General features: G+C 32.3%; 1 long non-coding RNA gene across 1 annotated transcript; it reads left to right on the forward strand.

Annotated features, from left to right (window-relative positions):
• Positions 1-669: 669 nt before the first annotated feature.
• LOC149773768 (uncharacterized) lies at positions 670-4,931 on the forward strand. Its single transcript, XR_016417279.1, has 2 exons — positions 670-1,313; positions 2,820-4,931. It is a non-coding gene; the product is annotated as an uncharacterized LOC149773768 (long non-coding RNA).
• Positions 4,932-8,240: the final 3,309 nt, after the last annotated feature.

Genomic DNA, 8,240 nt, shown 5'->3' on the forward strand with positions numbered 1-8,240 from the left:
AACATGTTGTAATTAAGAAGTGGTAAAAGTGCTGAGATGACATATTCATCTGTCCTTTTAATAATTAAATCTAAAACGAGGCGAGTGCAATCACTGATATGTCAACTCCTCAGAAAATCTGATTGTGTTTCACTTATTATCTGTGGTAAAGCCTTCTTTATTCGACAAATATAAGGTTGTGATATGATGATCCAATATATGTGATAACTACTTACGTTTGGGTAACGGATAGAATACTGTTTTTGTTGGCATAACATATTGCTCTAACTGAAACAAGCCCCAGAATATTCCAGATGTTTTGCAGATCTCAGCCCTAAACCGTCTAAGTCAGGTAACTTAAAACATTTTCTGCATTGCGAAGATTATCAATATCTGTAGTCGTTACTTATTCAACCATCAAAATAAGTTTAAATCAAACGAGTCATTCTACCATGGTACTAACGTTCTAATTACAGGTGTATGACAACTATTTACATACAGTCTCTGTTCTCGCATGATTAATTTAAAGAGAACAAAAAAATTATACACCCATGACAAAAATAATATAAAATACAAAAATCTTTACAAAATGTTTGTTTCATGTCGGAGAACAAATTTGTGAAGAAAACATAAAGTAACAAAGCGGAAAAGACTTATTGTGCGGGTTTTTTAATACAACTTTAGAATCCTGAAATGCATCACTGAAGGCTATTCGACACACCAACGAGAAAACAAGACTAAAAACAATGAAATAAATAAAACCAATGATTAAATAAAAGCAAATTAAGCACAATTCTCTGTATGTCAAGTTTTGAGAGTCGCAGGAAAGCCGGCTGCATACGTAGCCTTTTACCAAACGCTCATTTTGTGACTAAAGAAGTTCTTCATTTCTTTGCGAACTATTTTTATTCAGAGATAATCCAATCTATAGCACGATAGCTATTCCAACAGACAAAACGATATAAAGTTCTACTCACCAATGACAAGGCAAAAGATATTTAAACATATAGTTATTTCTCATACGATTTATATAAAAGGATTCTATTTACTTGTAATAGATGTACCTTTCCTACGCCTACCAACCCCTGCAATTATGTGTTGGAAAGCTTGATTAATTTACAATCCAAGCAAATATAACCAGGTAATGAAGAATTGTTTTAAAAGTTAATACGTATTTGTGTACTTTAAGATAGCCGAGAAGGGCAAAATCAGCCAGAAACGCATGTCATCGACAGCACCTGATGGGAGAGTGAAACGTCAAACACTGTGCATTGTTCGAAGTGGGACCGCCGTGATCATTATCCCATGCTGGAAACGTGGCTAGCTGCTATTTCGTACGTCATTTACATTGTTTCGCTTCTACAGTTAGAAACGTCTAGAACCGGTAATTTCTACCTACTGATAGGCTACAAAATTACAGCGTTGAAATAGCAACATATGTTTGCAAAAGTAAAATATATGTTGCCTCATATATGTCAAACATGGGCTGAGTACCACGCATGTCACTCATGTTAAGCATATTTGAAACATGTGAAATGTACACATGAATCACGTGTTTCACGTCAAGACGATTTTAGGTAGCAGAATACTGATATTTGTTTTTCCCATTTCTTGGATATAAGGTTGCAAATTTTACCAAGACTCATTATTTGAGGAATACGTAATACAGGCTATTAATTCAAAACAACAGAAAGTGACTACTTTTGACCTTTTAATGTGCTTTAACTATATTCGTAACCAATGGTTAAAATCGAGTTAATACTATTTATTTTGTGAGATTTCCTACAATAGTATGACTACTTGGACTTCACATTTAACAGGATTTATAAAGTCCAGAAGCTTCAAGTTCGTTTAAACACTATGAATGAATGTCTTTGATCGACACTGACATCATTAAATGTGAATATATTTCCTGTCTTAGGCATATGCGTGTTTATATTTGCGTGTGTTACATTATTTAAAACACATCTTGCCCTTATTTTCATATGCTTTGTACGAACATAAAATGCTTAACTCAGTTCAATAAAGGACATAATGTTATCTGAAAAGACAAGCGTTATAATTGTGAAAGTCCGTAATCTTTATACGATGTAATATCAAAACATCAGTGTCTCTCTCACAATGTCAGGAGACATGGTATCTCGATCGTTAGAGTATCTAACTCATAAAGAAAATAGCGCGTGTTCGAATCCTACCATCAAAGTAGCAGATGTGCCTACTCTGGTGTGTCTTCGAGCGAGGTACGCTACTCCAATTACCTTGATGCTACATAAGTTACACGTGTTGCTCTTATTTAATCACTACAACCAAATCTCACTTTTTTATCAGTTTATCTTACCTGTACTCTTGTGATTTCTCAGTGGTGTTAGCATGGGTATTGTTGTCTGCGTTTGCAAAAGAATAATCAAAGGTACATCGAACACATATAAGGAAAGTGTAAAAGTAAAACTGAGAAACTTTAATTAAAAATAAGTGAATACAACTGATTCAGTGACGAGAAAGAGATGCGATAATGGCAGGAGGTAGAGAATAAGCGATGCATGTCCAGGTCCTGTTAGCTCGAAGAGATTAATTTGTATCTTCGCAACATATCATCCCTTATCTTCTATGCCTTCACCCACCAATGATGATTTAGTTTATAAGAGTATGATAGAAAATATTGTCTCCGTAAAATAAAAGAGTGCCAAGATTATACGAGAATCTTGAAATGTAATATATATATATATATATATATATATATATGCAATTGTAAAATACATATTTTATTTCGTCTTTTGTTTGGATGTGAGAAATCATTTTCGTGTAAAATATGATTTTTATGTCTTGTAATTTCTTTTTAGGCCGGTGAACGAAACGAGTCTGACAGATATTGGACGCAAAGTGACCTTTTATCAATTTACATTTCAACCTAATCTTTCTTTAAAATTATTATGTTTTTATTTTTGTTTCACGGGTGTTGTATGTTATTGACGCTCTAAAATAGCAATGTCAGGTCTTAATAACTACATTTATCATATAAATATATTTGATAAATATGGTGCTTGTTTTTAGATTTGTTTGTCTTTTCATTTCCGTTAGCTGTTGAATGAATCAATATGTGCAGCGGATTGATTGAACATAGCCTCTTCTCATCATATTAGGTCGACATTTACTTCATCGAGCAGAAAGTGACTTCTATTGTGAATACCGCATACATTAAGCAAATAATGTTATATTAATGTGGAAAGTCGTATCAGCTATAGAATTCTCAATACTAAGACAAATCGGGTTAAAGTAACCTTGTGGTGTCTGATACTGTTACGTTTGATTAGATTTGAAATCATCAAAGTTTTACTGCCATGAACCGATTTATGGGCGAATTATAGAAGTTCTGTAGTACATTATAGTTGCTAGATACATCAACAAATACTGCAACAAGGTTTTTATTAACGAAACCCAAAATCTTTTAGGATACATTTCCAAACGCAGAAATAAAATTTAACATCTATAATTTGCTCAGACTCATTCGTTCTTAACCGTCTTATTTACTTAAAATATTTTTAATCAATGGTTCTGAAAATTGTTCTAATGGACTAATTTATTTATCTGTGCTGTATAGAGGAAGCTATTAACAATTGATCTGCTAAATCACTAATGATCTTTCTGTTAGACTATATAAGTGCAATGTTACAACTCAGTAGTGAGAAACTAAGTAAGAAAGAAGCAAAACCATCATGTTTTGTAAAACTGAACAACAGTTTAGTTATCAAACTAATCAACGAAAATGTGAGGGAAACGTTTAAAGTAGTATGCATTGAATCCAAAATACACCTGATAAAGTTCTAGAAAACACCAAAATGAATGAAAACCGCAGATAAATGTCATTACCGGAAAAATACAGGTCCGCAAAGAATTGTAGTAGGCAAAATGGCATCGTCAATAACTCCTTTGAATCATTCCTTATAGTCCCAGAATAATATTATTATAAAACATCAGCTCAATTTATTTTCACTGAATAGTCAAAACAGAAGTTGTTCTCTCAGATCATATTCAGGTACAACACAGAGTATGTCTGCAGACTTAATATTAAAAAGTAAGACGAGACATGAGAATGACTCCAAAGTAGGAATGAAATCCAATTGCTCAGTGTCTCATTGCATACACCTCCTATTACGATTATATTTCACAACATATTCTCACATGCCAGATCATACTACTGATTATAATGTTTCATATACCTATTCATTTGACCTAACTCATCCAATAAGAATTAATTTAATTCTTCTACAATCGTCCTAAACGATCTGTCCAATGGTAAAAACCTAACCTCGCGAACATGCCTACTGACATTTCTACTATTAGTGACCGTCATGACGATTGTACGTATCTATTTATAGATCCTTTGTAATATATATATTAATAATTAGTGAATGAAAACATTCCCTTGGAAACAGTGTACATGCTTTTTGGTTGAAACTAATTAGGGACCAGAAGCTCTCATTTTGTGGCCATGTATTAGTAAGGGGAAGACTGACATTTCATTATTTAAAATTCGAATTCTTTTTCTACGATGATGTGGATTGCAAGACCATCGTATTAAGTAATACATTGATAAGGGCAATACCAGACTAGGACAAATTCTTAGTAGGTTTTGTCTACATATCAACATTTTGACAGTGAGATCGCGTAGTAGTCCTACACTTATGTTAATACAAAATATTCGAGGGTCTTTTTTAAAAACATGCAAAAAAAAACAATTTTTTTCTTCCAATTTCTGTATTGTACATAAAATAGTGAATATTTTAAAAATGTACCATGGTAAATGGCTGATAAAAGACTATCCAATAAAATAGCATTCTTTATATTGAATAAAATGTATATAATCATACTTTCGAAAAGATTATATCTTCTTATCATTATTGTTATTATTACTATCATTTCACTGTTTGTATGGAAATAAACGCTCTAACGATTGTGTTTTGTTTTGCATTTATGTAATAGTACTGTTCATATCTTATCTTTCCTCCAATATTACACGTAGTATTTTGTAAGTCTTTAGTTGATTGACATGTTTGTTACAATCAAGAAACAAAATCATTTGTTCGTGTATATGATCCATTCACCATGCCTAGAAGAGACGGATATTGCTTTTTCCTTTAAAATTATTAAACATAGCGTGAAGTTTAAACACCATCGGTTTGGTATATGTCTCTCCGTTTTTTGAAATTTGACACTGAAGTGGACTAGCTAATCTGTATTCGTCATGCTAAAACTTTGTTGCTTATTCATGTATATATATAGACAAACAAATACTTTAAATAAAGACAATATAGTAGATTTGTTGAAAGGAAGTTTATTCCTTTGCACCCCTGTATACTATGCTTGAAGTTTGGTATCCTTTAAACAACTGATCTGACTTGGGCCATCACATTCCTATTATTGAAAATAGCTGACAACTGCTATGGAAAAACACAATTGTTGACTCATATTTGGATAAATATAAGTGAATTTGAAAACATGTTTTGCTGTTTTGCACCAAATAGAAATGAGAATAAAAGCGTAATCCTCGTCAGATATTAAATAGCCATTTAACGAGGCTATTTCATTAATTGAACGAAAAATAATGAAGGGTCGATCACTCACGCATGTGGGATGCCAGAAATTGCGAGGGCATCCTATTCAACATACGAGGGGGAATTATGTTTTAATACCCAAACGCCATTTTATTATATATTTGAAACATACATATTAATCATTATTTGATGTTATAGGAATAATTAAATTGAAACAAACAATGATTTCATGTTGCTCCACCCATGCAGCGCAGGATGCATTTGTTGCAAGGATGATATTAAGTGATACACTTCAGATTTTTTATATCTCCCAGATAAATGCTATATAAGAATAACGTTAACATAAGTCTGGTACATTTGTACAGTAAACGTTTAAATTATTATTGTATTTACTGATGGAAACTGCACTCTTACAAAGGCTTTACGGAAATGTGATCCTAGTAAAATACAAAGAGATGTATTCTTCCAAATGCGTTTGTAATTCTTATTCGGCGCCTGTAAGTAGACGTCTTTCAAGTTGGTAACGTAATTGAATAAACAAAAAGACGCAGCCTGAGTGATTCATCGCTTGGAAGATCTAGCTACGTACACGGCGGTGAGCTTATTTCACACACACACACACACACACACACACACACACACACACACACAAACACACACACACACGTACACACACATATAGATATCCCAAATCAAAATTAAGTAGTGTATGCTGTATATATTTATATTCACTCCTCAGTGCATGTCATTTACTTAACAGAAACCTTGGAGTTTATATCTAATATAGCCAATCAAGTTGCCTTGTTTTAGCGATTTCATTTAAGTTGACTGAAACGATCACAGCTTGTCAATTTAAATATTATTATTTTAATTAACATTAGTGACTGTGCAGACATGCTTTATATCAAATTCGTCAGCTATATTAGTTATCTAATTGACCCTTTTTAGTCTAATATTCTTCGTAAGACTTACATTAACCACGCATTGGTCTTCCCTCGCAAATCAAATATATACCCATTATGTGTTTCAAGCCTGAATTATTCTTAAGTTTGTCGAACAGTTATGATTTGTGGTGGTAATTAATAAATCAGAGAAACAAATAAATTAGATACATATTTGACAAATATGATTAGTTTATTGTAGTACTTCCCCTAAATCACAATGTGGTAAAGTAATGAATTAAGTAGTGGTATAGCTATATCCTTGAACAAAATCCGAAAGTGCATGAACAAATTATTTCTAATAGCAACAATTATTTTCGACAATTTGGTAGGCGATGGAAAATTAAAAAATAGGAATTAAATATAAACGATAGAACTAGTTAACTAAATGCAAAGTTATTGAAAAGAAGCTTAATCAGCAACGCCTAATCACAGATAACACAAATGCTGTGTATTGAGTCGAGTTGTTTTAACCTAAAAAAATTTACGGACATCAGATTGGCTATACATATTACCTAACAGCTTTAACACATATGCATGGGCCATATCATTTGAGAATAAGTCTGCAACGTTCTACAGTCAAGAAATGTTCTGGGTTGACCAAGAAAGATAATGTTTTAATAAAACGTTTAAAATATGTTTAACTGATAATAATATTCAAAAGTATCATATTTGTAATGAGTTGAATGCGATTGCAGTCGATGGTTTTAATTGCACAGGATGCAACACAACTATAATATTTACACGTTGTGTGAGATATAAATATAATAACACACGACACAACATCTTTTTAACGACGCATAGAGAGGCTGCACATATGAAATTGAGTAAACTGTATCTTATATCTAACAAAACATATCAATTTGAGAAAGAATATACTCTAATTTCGCCGTTTGAAATGTCACGCAAGCAGTTCACTTCAGTTAGAATTGGCGCACAGTATGAATTTTCTTTATTCTCATAATGGTTAAAATAATCTCTCTGCCTAGATTTTGAACACTTTTTAACTGTAAATTCACACGAATATTAATGAAGTTTATATATGATTTATTGCATTTATATGCAATCCCATTGATGTAAATATGATTGGTTACATTTTGATTGTTACATTTATATGACATACAGCATTTCATTGTTCCAAATAAGTTTTCAATAATGAAATTGATGAATACATATACTAAATATTTGCTTTCTAGTAGCTCGAACTATAGTTTTAGTTTGCGTTTAATGTCAGTGTATGCTCGACCGTGTATGTGTATATTTGTGAGCATATGCTTATTCGGTTTGGAGATTGTGTTGCTGTGTGTGTGTGTGTGTGTGTGTGTGTGTGTGTGTGTGTGTGTGTGTGTGTGTGTGTGTGTGTACATATTTGTGCCTAATTTATTATATATGTTAATCATTATGTTTTCATGTCCTTGAAATGTCTGAATGCGCTTATTTAACATATTGGTCATATGTATCGAATGGCGCAAATTCCTATAAAATAAATCTTATAAATGTAAATAGGAAACAACTATATATTTGATTGACTGACAAGACGAAGGATATTTTTAAAACATATTGTACGATTATTCTCTTGCTCAACATATATGTGCATGTCCTAAATTCTTTAAATGTCTAATTTCGTTCATGTGATACATATATTCATCTAGATGTGACTTGTAAAGGTATTACGTCGGATATCTCATCATTAATGAAAATAATGAACAAAAAACATCGATTTGTTATCGCTTACAAAGAACGCTCCTAGCCGATTTCGGGCTCGGCA

This window comes from Sinohyriopsis cumingii, unplaced genomic scaffold (genome assembly GCF_028554795.1).
Source record: "Sinohyriopsis cumingii isolate HCF-2022 unplaced genomic scaffold, ASM2855479v2 utg000576l, whole genome shotgun sequence".
Classification (NCBI taxonomy): Eukaryota; Metazoa; Mollusca; class Bivalvia; order Unionida; family Unionidae; genus Sinohyriopsis; species Sinohyriopsis cumingii.